We start from the raw sequence: 16,052 nt of genomic DNA, 5'->3' as shown, positions 1-16,052 counted from the left end.
CCTATTCAAATGTTGGTAGCTCAATTGTACTGAAGGACCGACGTCAATGGAGCGTCATCAGAGTACAGAGTGAAGAATTTTTGTCTTTGAGTAAACCACTGTAGAGTGGGTCTTGGATAACAGTGATCTTTACTGTGTAGTATTGGATTACAAGATGCACCAACCGAGGTTTTGGGCGTCAAAGGGCTAGTAACATTTAGCTGTTAAGCTGATTCGACTGCAAACAAGATCATACAATGGGTTGCAAGACTGCTCCGACAGTGATACTGTACACCGTGTTGTATCATCTACTAAAGACTGTCAAGCTGGCCAATCGTGTCTTTCCAAGGCAACCAGACCCAATTCGCTGTAGTAGAACCTTTCATTGTGTCATTAAGTTAACTGAATATATAAATATATAAAAAAAATATCGACTAACCAGGTCGACGTTCGCTGAGACGGAAGACCCGAAAGGGTCGCTTGTAACTATGGTCGCGGTCTAGGTTTAAGAAAACTTACCTGAAAGGTGAGAAAGCATAATCTTTGTTAACTTTTAGTACTTTTTGTAGCCGCACGTGGAATGGTCAGTTATTGAAATTATTAGTAATTATGCAAACACACAATAATAGGTCAAGTCAAAAATTTCTCTCCTAACTCGTCACCCACAGCAACATCATAGCTGAGGCACACACCCAGAATCATATCCAATAGCCCAGCTCGTAATAGCATCAAGGTCATACGCATAGCAGACGAATGAAGAAAGCGCTGGTAAGGCGATTGATGCGTAAATACCTAGTGCCGCTATTACTATTACGAAGTCGACTAGATTTGAGTGCAGTTGCGCAAAGCTCGTTTTTCGATTCTTTCCTGAAAGAGAGAAAAAAAGCTGCCGACGGCTTGAGAAAGCTAAAGTGAGATTGACGCTTTCGAAGGACCGCGTTTAGCGCTGAATGAAGCAAGCGCCGGAGGCCGAAAGCTTCCCCAAAGAATTACCGGTATAGGAAATGGAGCTGGGGCTTGGGGTAGGTAGTGGTAAAACGGTTGCTAGTCCCTTTCGAGATTCGATGCCGCGGTGCCGTCCGCGTAGTGGCTGGGTAATAAAATTCAAATAAGGGAAACCGCACTTTAGCAGCGGAGACTGCTGTCGGCGCTGCGGTTGAGTAGACTCGTCGAGTTGTTGGGGATATGCTGGTGGGCAACTGGTAAGGCTAAGCGTCGCAGAAGGGAGGAGGGAAGAAACGTGCAGGGCCAAGAGCAAGGCCAAAAGTAGGGCGTTTTAGAGCTGGATAAGCGACCACATCAAGGCCGTCACTGCCGACACTGGTGGGGCGGAGATAGGCGGACTAGTTGCAAACCCAAGGCCAAGACTACCCTCTGAGTATAGACAGGGAACGTACGTAATGTGGTAGTAGGCTCGGAAGAGGGCTTTTGAAGGAAAGATAAGTCGACAAGATGGCGACAGAGCCATACTAGGCCTACTGCCATTTTTACCGAGTTTCGGGAGGTCCGCGTCTCGCAATCATTTAGCTCTATACTAAAAAAGGAAGAGAGATTTTATAGGTTCTACTTTATGGGACCTTTTGTTTGGCTCATCCACTCGGTTTCACAAGCCATGTGTAATATTGTCTTTATACAGATGTGTTACTTGAATCTACAATACGAGGAAGTCTATTCATTCAAAATACTCCTACTGCTTGAACTAGGTTCATTACAAGCTTGTTGTCTTTCACAACAAGGCTTGACAACGGTTTTCCCTGGGAAAATCATTGTCAGGTCTGCAACACATATAATATACTGATACGTTACGGTTTCTATAATGCCTCGTTTTGTAGATGAATCTTTAAAATGAAAATAAACGAAAATTTAATTATTATGAAAGGAAATACAATTATTCCATTTCCTTGCAGTCCTCACAAACTGCACACTCGTCATTCTGTTTGATATCCAACCTTGTCGACCTGTCCGATCCAACATTGAGCTTCTCAAATAGCGCGACGGTTCTGATCACAGGCATAATGGCCTTCAGGCTAGGTTTGTCCTTCGTCCATCACGATAAAGAATAAAGGCACTGCGTAACTAGAACGATCAGCCTCGACCGCCGCTGCAGGTTACGACCGACGTTGATCATCTCGCCGAGGCTCCACGAGCTTCCACGGAGCTATACAGAATGTATCGTACCCAGTCCGACTACGTGCTAATATTACCCAAAAAGCGCCGCCAGTAAAGTCGCAAGCATCAGCAGCATCACCTCATAGCGCTATCAAATTAATGCGCCGTCATCTCTCGCTATGAGCTCGCCGCGACCTCCCCACAGCAATCCCCTACAGACGTCTGTTTTTTCCTTTGCCACAAACCCCCTCGGTGTATTCTTTGAAAGCCCCTTCCAGGTGTAGCCTAAGAATCGCTGGGGTAGCCATCAAGACACTGCAAGGCTGGACACAGATGGCGTACTCGGTCGGGGAGTCCGCAGGGCTGTCTTTTTCCGACGATCACTATTGCTTCGCGTCTATCTTCCTTCGCCCATTAAAAACATTACGTTTGCCCTACCCTTGCCCCATTACTGCTGTTTCTGTTGCTGTATTCCTCGTTCTCTTTCTATCTGTTGTAGTAAGCTCTTGCTGTTCTGTAGTCGCCGCCTTTCCTGTACTATTGTTTTTTCGTGTCGCTCCTTTTTTCTCCGAGAGTCTTACAATCTGTTTTCTCCTCCTCCCCGCTCGATTTAGCAGCGATAGCAGCTTTCAACGTGTTCGTTTGCTTCTACACCGCTGGCGCTATCGCTCTCTCACGCAATGCCGTAAACCTCGCTATGCCTGAAGTCTAAGTCAGCGAGACTCCTTTATGAGGTTTGCCCGTTCTGCGTACGCAGCCTATGAGTAGATATTCCCGACGCTCGCAGAGGGCCTTCAATGCCGTTACGGGTCGGGTGGTGATGGCTAGATGTGGCGGTCCGCTGTTAGGACCGCGTTTGCAAGCGGGTGGCCAAGTCCTTTTTTGTGCCTCTTGTAATAGCATCTCGGTTCTTCACGTTTTCTTGTTTATATTATAGAACGTATATTGCCATTGCAGGCCGCGAACAGCATTGTCGAGTGCAGTGCCGGTGTCTAGCTAGCGTAAATTTGCAATGCTCGCTTTCTTTTGTTTATCCAGAAAGACATGAATATCCTGGTGTCAGAGGCGAGATCCTAGACTTTTCTAGGCAGATTGCTAACTTCAAGAGGAAAGCGCTACGGGGTGAAATTATCCTAGTCATAGTTCATATGTAGTATTGTTGTACATTGTTCTAGACGGTCCTTAAAGGGTGTACGTATCGAAGGCAAACAACAGATTGCGGCAATCTTCTGTCGGATCGTCTATGCGACTATATTGAAAGTTGCTTAAGAACCTGCCACACTCGAAAAGTGCATGATAGCAATTTAATACACCGCTTTTGGATATGTCCCGGAGTTTATAAAAAAAAATATAACTAATATTCACTAGGATTAACCAGCCATGACAGAACATGTTGGTCCGGCGTGCCAATGAGTTAGTTTTCCACAACGTCCGCCATATCCGATCCTTCTTGCTCACTTTGTTGGTTTTTATTTTGATGGTCTCGCGACCCCCGCCATGCCGGATATCATTTGCATCATCATGGTTTTGAGCAGAACCGCAGAGAGGCCAAATCGAAATACAACTTACGATCCCTATAGCAACGCAGTTCAATGTCCAATTCGCAAACGAAAGTATCGCTTTCTCGCGTTTCCTGAACCTGTATCAATATTACTTAATGCGCCCACTAGCCAATTGTCGATGCATCTATTTCTCTGCTGTTTCCTGTTACAGCTTTTCTTTCGGCCAGCTACTCATCTCCGGAAGAGAAACTTGGCAAATCTTGTAAGCTTGAGCCCTCTGTGCAAATAATGAGTTTTCCACCAACGCCTCTATCGATGCTAAAGTCTCACAGCTGCTGCTCATTTGTAACATTTACACATGATACCGCATAACGAAAATCTGTCAATATTTATGTGTGTGTCTTGCTGACGAAGTCTAACCCTTGCAATAGTTCTTGGCAAGGACAAGACGAAAACTCTTGGGCGACCACATGAAAACAGACTTGGTGTCAGTTGGTTTTTGCCTCGTTTGCCCTTCTCCCTTATGGTGAGTTGGCATTGGCAGTAGACTGAAATGCGAATACATTACATTTACTTGCTCTTTGTAGCTTGGCGGTCGCTAGTGCTCTTTATATCTGCCTGATCGTATCAAATATATGTACAGTATCACAGCAGCCAACCCTGTGATCATATGTTCTCATGACCCATGCAACTTTCGTAAGGCCGAGACGTTCACGTCGAGTATCGGAATCATTGCTTATAGGTGATATGAAGGCACTGCATACCGTGAGGGTACCCCGCCGCCGCCAAGTAACATTTCTGCTTCGCCCAATTCCTAATCATTGGACGCATACAACCGTCTTCCCTTACGTGCATACAAGGTCTAGCAAAAGGTGGACGAAGTTGTCTGGCCCTCCGTGTCGCACATACGAGATTCATACGAGCCGCCGTCCTTCTTCACGTAAGGCAGGCCGAAAACTGAGAGGCAGCCTGAAATGGCTGTTCCTGCTAAAATAAACCCTTCCACGAGCGGACGTCCAGACGTGTTCAACCCTTGCTAAGAAAACGATTATGGTTGTGGAACGAGTTGGCTTGGGGAGGATTTTTTTTAGTTGAAAAAGGGCTGCAGAGGGTCGATTGAAAAAGCTTGTCCCCTTTGATAATTACTTACGGCGAGCTTAGGTATTCCTCAAAGGGTTTGCCAAGGCCAAATTTGATTGGAGACAGCGAAACCCAGATTGGACGATGTCGTATGCTGGAAGGGCCTGAGGTGTTGACGCTTCCTGCACGCTTCTTGAAATAGATGCTTCTCGCAGTGACATCGTGGAGAGAATTATTTGGCTTTGGAATAAAGAAAACACTTGTGCCGCTAGAGTTTCTCTGTGACGTTCATGATAGCGACAGGTCGCTCATATTTTGAAATTTAGTTACGTAAAGGTTTCATAACGGAGTACATATCTCTCCCAAGCGACTGTAAAAAATTCTGGTCTCAACAGTCTACCGATATAGTCGAGAGTTGCATTTAAAACTAGTCGTGACGCAGCTGACTATAGCGGTAAGCAGCTAGATCTACGCGATTTTACCGCACGAATAATTCTCACTACGTCACCTCCAAAAGAAGAAGATCGGCCTTCTTTTGTCGATGTTTTCTCTACTTGGAGTTGAAACTGAAGCTGGGACAAGCCTGCTTCCTCCACTTCATACATGTTCGTTAGCCTCTCTACAACTGTTGGCTGTTTAATCATTAGCTTGTAATCGGAACTATAGTACATTTAGCGTAAAAATTGGCCATCCGCTATCGGCGTGTATTATTGCTTTTTACGGCAATGGCACCAACGCAAGCTGCTCGTCGCAAATCATCCGTCGCCGTAGTTGTTCAGCCGAGCTAGTAAAATGCTAAACGTTTTTCCTCCTTTAATCTAATAGAGGCTGCTACCCTCCTTCATTTTTCATTCGCTGATCAATTGCTTGTAGCCAAAGAAGACGCGTGCTTTATGTACATCGATCCCTTAACGTATATGATCGCAGAGCCATTTAAAGAGCACTGCTTTTTTCACCTAGATTTAACCCTAGGCACCAATTTTCAGGCAGCCAAAGTCAAAATTCAGCTGACGTTTCCGGTGAGCCATGATGCTCACTAACAAATGGCGAACAAATTAACGGTAGATAAAGGATAGAAGAATTCTGACAAACAAACAGCCTGTGAACGCTCCTGAAGATTTTCATGAAAATGTAATCAGTACCCGTTTGCTCGGATTTCCATTTTCATATTCCTGTCTAGACGATTAGGGGGCAACTAGTCCATTAACAAACACATAAACATTCACGTGTAAATGTCTATCTGATCAACAATGTAAACACGGCACCGCAATGAATGTCGCTAAACGAGAGGAACTGGCGCGTTCTCGTCACGGGCTATTGATATAAAAACGGTACAAATAGTTAACATGATAACTGCACGATAGGTAACATAAGTAAATAGGCCTGATTTACGAGACCCATGCGAAGGTTACAACGCTTTTTTCGAATCAAATTTCTTCCTGCGTATCCTAGGAACGAGAAACCAGCACATAGAGTAAGAGAGACATTTTCCAAATCCTTTCAGATTCTCCCTCGTCGACAATTCTAAGCCGAAACGTCGAGTGAGACGGTTGTCTAGCCAGCATCGACAGCGAATCCCATACGCAGCAGATAGACGCTGTGAGCCTACCGTTCTCTTTTTCTCTAGCTGCCTGTAGAGCTTAATGGCAAAATAGACAAGACTACGAGTAGCAAATCGCGGCTAAGATACTTAGGCCAAGGGGAACGGCACAGAGTCTAGCCACCTAAACTGTAATTCTCCATGGAGGTACCGTGTTGTGAATACTGCTTGTCGTATGTAGCCGAGTGAGTAACTGTCACTTAGCCATGGCCTTTGATGCTCGTGCTTCTGCTGTCGCTCTTATTGTTGTCGCGGCATTTCGTGTCGAGCACCGTGCCGCGACGCTTAGCCGATGCGCGCCATCTCTTCTATTATATATATACTGCGGTAATCGACGCTTGTGACGGCTGTTATTCCTGCTGCTGCTGCGGCTGGCGAGCCGGGGAGGCCCAGCCGAGAACCCACGGACCCTGTCCTGTAAAGACGGTGTTGAAAACGCGCGGACGAAGATTACGACGACGACGCCGCCGAAAGCCGAAATGTCAGCCAATTGATAAGTAAACAAGTTACCAAGCGCCTCCTGTATTACTGCGCGAAGCTGCTAATCCGAATCAGCCACTGCCAATATTGGTGGCGCCATAGAGTCGAACGATACTCACAAGCACACGTACACAGATACGAAGCTGGCCATACGCGCTGTTATGGTTCCTGGCGATGCTGATGATGGCTGGCTGGCTCCAAGCCTCTTGCTTCAAGTGAAACTCAGCCTTGCTTGGGTTTGTTGACTCAAACAGCGTGCCATACTGAATTACGCTAGGGAACCTTATCTTGCCGACTAGCTGCCGGGATTGAACAGAAACTATGAAAGTGAAAAGACCGAAAACATTCAGGAAATAAATTAGATTACTACTGTTGACTAGCAAGACCAATGAAGCGTCGTCTCGCGCACTCACTGGCCTGCCAGTGCATGCTGACTTGGTACGCGTCTAGTGAGTTTTCGACGCTATGTTTGCAGCATACGTTTCTTACCAGCAGATTGAAAGATCTGTTGCTCGAAGTGTCTATGGTAATCATCTACCACCGGGTCCCCCAAGGCGATCGCATAGAGCACCACGAATCGATGGGTAGCTCCGGTGTACCGGCTCACAACAGAACGTATGTGTTACCCCTGAAAATCTGGGCTTAGCGACAAACAGCGCTGACAATGCCGATTCCGAACTTACCATTGCCAGCTTCCCCTACTGCGATCCCGATTCGAAGATCCGCCAACGAGTCCGTCTTTTGTTCGTAACATGAGGTAGATACATGACACAAAAATGAGCCTGCTGCTCATTCGTACCGTGTGCGATAGCCAACAACCCGAAACAGTTATAATATACAACATAAATGTAGTGGCATCCCGTAACAGTCGGTAAAAAAACCGATGACGATGTGGCGTTCGGCCAACGTCGATTGCTATGGAAACAGAACTCAATGACAGAGTATCAGCGTTCACCGTTTGATCGGTTGCCCAGATATATATATATATAAATACATTTTACTGTAACAGGAGAAAGGGATGGCAAAAATATTTCGACTGTATGTAGAACCACAGGATTGTATGTAGGCATTCGTGTATTTCGCAGAAAATCAACATTTTATTGTTGATAAATATCATTGGCGTGTAATGCAAAAAGGCTGACTACGGTTAACTAGATAGCCTTATCGACACTGTGACGTAAACGATAGTGTACAACCCGTTGTACGATGATGATAAACTTCTCACATAGAGCCCCCCAGACCATTGGACACGCGTCGTTGTCTTGACTTGTGTCAGCAATGATAGCAATTGCCACGAGATCATTTACAAGCAAATAATGGATCAGCTCGTTCTGATGCTAGTGCCATGCATCGTAAACCATCATCACCTTGGACAGCTCAACGTAGAGCTGATCCCTCCATTATCCTCTTGCTGTGTTGCGGAGCTAGCACTACATTCTTGTTTATTTGTTTCTAATGCTCAAATCTGAATATCATCCACTTTGACTCGAAATTACTTTGGCTTGCATTACTAACGAAAGGGCGTGGCGATCCAGCCATTCTGAATACGGTACGTTACTCTGCAAATCGGCCGCTGCAGATCTCCCCTGAAACGTTACTCTTTGGTCCTGCTAGCTTCCAACGGGTGACAAAGGCTACCATGGCACCCAGAATCAGCTTGCGAGTACCGGGCAGATGCATGGCTGTCACCCTCACCCTCTTCGTTATACTCTCTCCCTCTCTCCAATCCTCCTCACCCACGCTTTGCGCTATCGCAACGTCGTGTATTGTTTGCCCGATGCCCATTCCACACCGCGTCCCAGTATTAACGTGTCTCTTCAATAAGGCTCCGTTGTCGTTCTAGTGTTGATAGTGCTTCGTATTCTACTGTTTCTGCCGGATCCTGCCTCTACTATGATAACTGTTGCTTCGGGTCACTATTTTAGTCTTTCCTTTACTATACACACGAAAGGGTCTTTGCATGTGCGCTGGTTTGGGGGGAGCGACGAAGTACGAGACAATTCTGCCGACATCTAATGTTTGCCCCTTCGGCATTTTTAAGAGTTGCAATTGCGTCTTTGGGAGCTAAAGATGGTTCGTTTCGAGCGTTAGCAGATGCTAGGCGCTTATGTTTTGTGGTTCCTGCTAGCATTCGGTAGGCTTGCAACCCCTGGCACGCTTCTGTGTATCCACGGCAAGGTGATTCCTGGTGCGGAAGCAGCACTACACAAGCACGAATACGCCAAACTATCGTAGTTATAGATATACACATGTAAAAGGCCGCGTGGACCACAACGCTATCTCTGAGCGGCTTGTGCGTTCATTCGTGATCAGGCTCATGTTTTCCGATGATGCACCTCTATCTCTTGCATCAATTGCGTTTGCCACCAGCTAGAATTGGTGCCCCTGTTTCCTCTGCTATAGTACCCACTAACTACAGTAACAATAACAAGCGGGTGCACGGAAACTTCCGCAAGTTGAGCATATAACGAACGTAACGGGCCTTTTTCATTAAGCTTGAGTCATGAGCTGCCGACATTTCGCCACTTATCGTATGTATTTCAAGCATGTCATTGTACAGATGTAGAGGTGTGGAAGACTAACGCGGTTGGATGAGTTCTGAGCTGGCGTGATACCGGCGTTACAAAAGCGGCTCACAGCTGCCGCCGACTGTAGGGCCAACGCTGTTTCTGCAGCTGTAACCCGAACGGCAACAGTAGTAACCATAAAGATACTAAAATAACTAGCTGAGGCAATTAGAAACTTAGCTACTGCCGCCGCCGGGAGTCGCTGGACAAAAAAAAGTAGACACGTATCGCAAGTGATAACGCTAAAGATGTTTCTATATTTGCGTATAAATTATATATGGAATAGATTACAAACAAAAATGTGAACACGTTTTTATAACTGGATCGTTTATGAATCGAAATTGCCGCTTAGGGTTACATGGTTCACTAAGACATGATAGAAACCTATTACGCCTACATTGGTGCATCTACAGTGGCCTTTTTTGCCAAACAGAGCTGGGTATTAGTGTAATTTGAATTTAGAATTTCTTCTCTCGTTGCTAGATGGCAAAGCTAGCAAGCTTGGCTCGACGCAATTAATGAAATCGCTCGTCGTCTGCACGGTCCCCACAGTAACTTATGTGTTTACTGCTCCCGCTTTGTGGAGCTGAAGTACACGCACAGCTGACAATCTGAGCGACAAGCACAACCACGCAACTTTTGTTCAAGAAAAACGACCTTCGGTGTCTCGTTCGTCCATTCGCCTGCCCTACTTTGTCCTAGTGCCCTAAGGCCTACTCAGGCCATCCTGCTGTGTTTCATTGGCCCTCTCATTTCTTCATTGGTTGTTCCAACCGCCGAATTGAATGAGACAATCCAATGGATCGATCCATACCGCTAACTCGCGCGCCGGAGTTCAAAGGGACAGTCGGCCAACGTCCTTAGCTTTTTCGTTTTTGCCTTGTTCCTCCTGTTTGCGCAAATGCTAGCGGACAGATGACCTAATCCTTCCAGCGATACAGAGCTTTTCCATGAAGGCTTCCAACGTCTTTCGCGGACGCTTGCTAGCGGTAGAAGCGGCTCTCTAAAAAGCGCTTTACTTCTTTTGTATTTGGGGTGCGCGTTCCAATATTACGTCTTTGCAGAGCGACTAAGTCTACGGCGCTATAAGTCTTAGGCGTTCCAATATTACGTCTTTGCAGAGCGACTAAGTCTACGGCGCTATAAGTCTTAGGCGTTCCCAACGTTTAACTGCTGCTGATGTTGACCTTCCAAGGCCGAACGCTTAGGGCTTAACCGAACTAAAGAGAATGGCCGTGGATCCTTGAAGAACGAACTACTAAAACTTCCGTTTCTACATCGGCAAAAAGGAAATATTCGGTTGGTCTTCGTTGTTTATATTTGAATTATGTAAGATTGCTTTAAGTGGAAAGAGGCGACACCAAGAGTCAATTGGTCGGTCGATCTTCAGTATGCTGAATTTCATCTATAGGTCTGACGCTATGAGCTATATAATGACGCACGTGATTTACCAGATGACAGTTGGCCGATACTGAATTCAGTGGCTGTTTCAGTGGGTCAGAAGATCAGCTCGGACAACGGGAAGAATATTGTACAGGTTGATGGAAACCAACATTAGATGAGCTCTTATTTAGACAGTATATATATATATATATATATACACGCTACTGTAATCGACTTATCTGAGCAAGTGTCCTTTGATGATCAGACAATTTAAGTATAGCACTGTATTATATCATATATTGTGTACACGTTTCGATACAGCTAACGCTCTACGTTAAACCAATCGTATGGCAGAATAATGTACGATCTGTTTTGCTAATAGAAAAAAATATGCAATTGAGAACTATGTATTTGTTCCCTCTTTCGATATGCTGTGTTTGTGTGTTGAAAACGCACTGGGGTTGAGTAAAGTAGCTCGGCCTAGTCCGTTATCCTTTGCCTGATAATATCGAAGCGTCCGATATTAAAAGGATAGCTTCTGTTCGACAAAAGTGTACAATACAATAACTGAAACACTCTGCCACCTTTGTATTGCGTATCTCACATGCACCAGCCGTGCTCGACCTCGTGCAGTCCCTGTATTCGAAAAGGAGCATCTTTCATCAAGTGGCCTGCTTTATAACAAACATAGTATAGCAAAAAGCAGACGCAGTTGTTAATCTGTTTGTTATCCAGCCGCTACTGCTCTGTCTGCTGCAAACTCATGACCTAATACAAGGACCAGCGTTAAAATCGTCCGTCTCAAAAAGTCAAACTATGCTAGGGCCATGCCGTGAACAATTTTGAATAATACACTTGCTGATTTTTTTTTTTTTATTTAACGTGAAGGATCTCTTAAGGAGGTAACTAAGTAAGCAAATAGTCACTAGGGCAATGAAATTGTAGCGTGGGACACCTGATGTTAAGAACAATCCAGGGTAATCCCGATATTCAATATTATACAGATCTATACAGACAGCGTTGACTAGACGCGGTACACACATCAACATATCTGCATGCATTATCTATGCGTGTACCCAATAAAATATAAATGGTTCAACTGCAAAAAAAAATACCGACAAGAGTTCGCAACCCTGCTCCGAAATGCTCTCCGAAAGTGGGTACGCCATTAACAATCAACGTAAAACAAAGTACTGGGGTGCACTATGTCCAGTTTATATCTCGTTCGTAATACACCGATTAATTATAACGAAAATGCTACTAGAAGCGATAATAATCAGCTTTTAGTCAGGTAACGCTCATTGCAAGCGAGAAACGCGATTCGCTCCCTTGAGAACTGACTGCATTGGTCCGGAAGGAACCGAACAATTCCAAAAAGGTTGGGAAGTTAAACGCCACATCGTGCATCCTTGTTAGTGTATGCTTGCTGGAGTACACGTAGCCGAAAACGTCTGTATGCACGCGACGGTGTATGTGTATCTATGCGCTGGTACGATACCTTTTTTAGAGAGACCTCTGACACCGTACGTTACCCTCGCCTTGGCCAGCCTTTTGGTTGAAACCATTGCCATTTTCGCTCTGCGTTTCTGTATGTGCTTAACGGCGTCGTGTACAATTTACTCTCATGGCCATGAGTGACCGTCGCCAGCCCAGACGCATCGATAGAAGTTACCAAGCGACTACCAACCTACGACACTAGAAGATATTTAAGCACAGACGACAATGAAAACGGAGAAAATGCTCTAGTGCATTTTAAATGCCCTCACATAGATGCGACGCTATTCCGAAGCATGTTGGTTATCAACCATTAGGAAGATGCTTACGTTCCTATAGCAATCATTGAAGTATTATCAACGGCAACCGAAGGTATGCCGCGGTTAGCCCTTGATGCCGTGTTTGGGATACGCTGAGGTTATTGCAGTTGTTACAGGCAGTAGTGCAGCACGAATGGATCGCCTAGCTCTGGGATGTTGAAAAAAGAATTCGAAAAACAACCCTTAATAAATTATCTAGTTGGAGAGACCATGGAGATCTGAAGGTTTGGGAGGAAGACAGTACTGTAGCTAAATAAATCGAGCGTGCACAGGGGCAGTCTGATTATGTGGACAATTATCATATAATAATTGGGAGATCGATTCGTAACAGGATTGCCCTAAATAACTTGGTGCATGGTAATATCAGAGCTCTTCCTCGATTCTGCCAGGAAAATTCATCACATCTAGTCAATACTGTTATATCATTAGTACAGTTCTGAGTCTTGTCTTCCAAAGCCAGCAATTTGAAAACCTCTGAACTAAGCAAGCCACTAACCCATCAATTCGTGTGCCACCTGAGTTACGATTTAACTTAACTTAGCTAATTGCGACCAAGATGCTTGCAATTCCAACACCCATAGCTGGGACGATGGAGTCTCGCAAAACACACCCAGAGTTCGCATTGTGTGCCCTGTCGCCCCCGCACTGAGATTCGCCCCCCCCCCCCCACTCGATCTCATATGTAAGTCATCGCCGCGGCTGGTAGGATCAATATTCAAATGTGCACTGCAGACGCCTTTCGACCACAGCAATATATCATGTTATTACGCCACTGCACGACTTGGGGCTGAAGCGGTATGGCCGTAAAAGATCCTGGATCATTTGTAACCAGTAACAGCCGCAGTGGCGGTTGCGGCCGCCGATTGTTGTTCCTTGCAAGCTTCAGAATCCTCACGGTTTCTGAAATCCGTCCAGCCAATAGGGAATTCAGGTTTCGAAGAGTCATCAGGGAAACTGGCTGTGTCGCGGGCGGCTGCTGCTGCTGCGTCCACTCGAGCTTTTCCATGGAAGTGGTAAACGCGTACAAAGACGAAGACGTTTTGATTTTGCTTATTAGAAACAAAATAAGAAGACGTTCCGGACCCAACGCAACTACTCCACCATCTAACTAGTCGTCCGACCGAGCAAGCAACTGGATTTTTCGCTTGCTGCGCTGCTAACCACAAGTCCATTTAGCTGTCTTATTGCGCTGCCTAATTAAAAATTCGTAATTCAATCTGCTTTGTTTTCTTCCGATTCCTTTTGAAACAAAAACTGCTAACAAGTCCTGACATCGCTAACGCACCTAGCAACACGAGTACCCCAACCACGATCACCTGTGGTCGGCGGCGAACGTTTGTAGCACCTTACAGCAATTTATCCGCGGGCAGACGGAAATCGTGATCATGAAATGCAGCGAGCGACAATACCAGCAGTATGGCCGCATAACCCTGACAGCTCGAAGACCTTTTCTTTATCTAGGCTCCCCATCTTCCTTGTGTCTAGAAGAAGCGGAAGCAAGCTCAATCTCCAGTGCAGGCCAAATCTGGTACCCTAAAGCCATAAACTTGAGTTTTGCCCTGTACCATTATAGGACCAGTAGCTGTTCCCCGTATCGTCGAGCTTAGAGAGCTTTCTCGACTCCGGCCCTGCTAGAAAAGACCCTGTAGAGCCGCACATCCTGAGCAGAGCAAAATGAGGCAGATTCGCGTATGTAAATTTGTTACCAGCGCTACCATCATCACGACCCCAAACGCAGCAGGGCCAACTTCCCTCGCTAGTGGAATGTGCTATGCATATTCTTCAGCCTGGTCTTGGTTTTCGTGAGTTCGTCCTGGCCTGGTGGTCGCGTCCACCATGAAGGCCGAAACGAGGAAAACCGCCGCAATCGTGGCCACTACCACGCTGTTGTTGCGTTGCCATAGTAGCGCTCGTAGAAGAACATAATTACACGAGTAAAGCTCTTGTCGATTAGCAACAATGATTTCATCAACGGTGAAAGGAGGCCAGGACAAAACTGAGAGCAGGGCAGAGTTTTTACATATGATCTATTCGTCGGATAAAACAGCTGATATTGTGCCTGCTTTTGGCTCTGTTTTGCTTCCCAGTTCCAACCATCCTACTACATCAGCGTACCCTGTCGATTGCCACCAGCGTCTGTAGATTCTGTTTCTTAAGCCCTTCCTCCCTTACCCAAAGTCCTGCTCTCTTTCCACCGCATGTTATCTGGAGTGGTCTGCCGCGGCTACTGTCGGCGTCGCCATCAGCAGTGCAACCGCTATCCAAGCAGCGTTCCTTTACGCTGATGTCCGATCCAGAACCTCGAACTTCATGTCAGTTTCCCTCATTCACCGAAGCGAGTACAGTACGCACATACAGCATGATCTTTATTTTGTTCCCTCAGAATCTCTTCTTTTGCCCCAGCCGTGTCTCTTTCTTTTATCCTAAAGAGACTGGAGAATATTTTTTCTCATACACAAGTATTGCCCGTTCGAGTTTGCTTATCGTCGAATGCCGCGTCTTCTATGGGGGAAATAGGGGAAAAGACGCGTAGTCGGGTCATCCCCCGCAAATTCCAAACACCTGCTGCCGAGGGCTCTGTCGGGTTCTCATAGGAGACCTTCGAAAGGCGCGCACATTCAACGTCACAGACGGGCAATAGTACTTTGAGTCTCAGGGACAAGCAGGAGGCTGTCAAAGCGCCTACGCTATTACAAATACCAACCGTTACCTAGCCTCTAACCACCATAGACGATTTCGCCGTGCTAACTCATCTCCTGTGTTACCTGTGCTTTCCTACACCCCGTACCTCGCTACATCATCCCCTTGAACCGTACGCATCGCACATTCGACGTCTCTTCTGTGTTTCGTAACATCGTCAATAGTATTAGGGACCAGAGCAGTGGTCCTCATCGTAAGCGAAAAAGCTACGGAGAGGAAAATATAAAACAATAAATCCTGTGCTGCTACTGCTGCCAATTTTCCCTGCTCAATTTTCGGCCTGGTCATAGCCGGACGAAACCACCCAAGCTACCTTCGATCCTGTAACCCCTCTTACAAGAAAACGGGAATTGAACCCCACAGCGTCTTTGTTGGCGGTGCCGTCACGCGTTCGGCCGCTCGTTGCCTCCATCGGAAAATGACTACGACGAAAAAGAGAAGAGAAGGGCAGATCGGAACAAAGCGTGTGCACTTTTATATGAGCCGACCCTGAAGAATTAGATAGGATCATGGTTGTGCGCGACCCGTCGCAATTCACCGAGCAGGGGTTCGAAACGCCACCAAGCAGGAAAACGACCAATAACGTCAAACGTGTGGCTCCTAGCTTGATGCTTGGCCCAAACTGGTACAAGTTAGCCTCTGGTCGGAGCAGCCTACTAAAAAGGCACGAGAACTATCAGGCATCGAGTCTGCCCTTCGTTCTGGCTTCTACGTATCATAGTTACAATAACCATGCGGGAACGAAAGTGCTGGTGAGTATCAAGTGTAAAAAAGAAATGGAACCCCCTAACAAACCTCGAAACGGAATAAAGAGCAAAACAGCGGCAAGAACTCTGAA

General features: G+C 46.1%; 1 protein-coding gene across 5 annotated transcripts in view; it reads right to left on the bottom strand.

The window, feature by feature from the left end:
- PlexB (plexin B) overlaps positions 1–16,052 on the bottom strand; it is a 182,436-nt gene that overhangs the window by 118,366 nt on the left and 48,018 nt on the right. Inside the window, exons 1-2 of one of the 5 annotated variants that reach the window (XM_086980862.1) lie at positions 672–710; positions 419–498 (exon numbers count right to left, since the gene is read on the bottom strand). The exons of 3 other annotated variants lie outside the window; for them this stretch is intronic. The gene's annotated coding sequence lies outside the window, so the exon portion shown is untranslated. Of the gene's footprint in view, positions 1–418; positions 499–671; positions 711–16,052 lie in introns of those variants that run through there. One more of the 5 variants, XM_086980863.1, reaches the window with a different exon arrangement.

Source organism: Varroa destructor, unplaced genomic scaffold, assembly GCF_002443255.2.
Source record: "Varroa destructor unplaced genomic scaffold, Vdes_3.0 BEIS01000002.1, whole genome shotgun sequence".
NCBI lineage: Eukaryota > Metazoa > Arthropoda > Arachnida > Mesostigmata > Varroidae > Varroa > Varroa destructor.
Note: the sequence above shows the minus strand (reverse complement) of the source record. Positions and strands in the feature narration are given on the sequence as shown.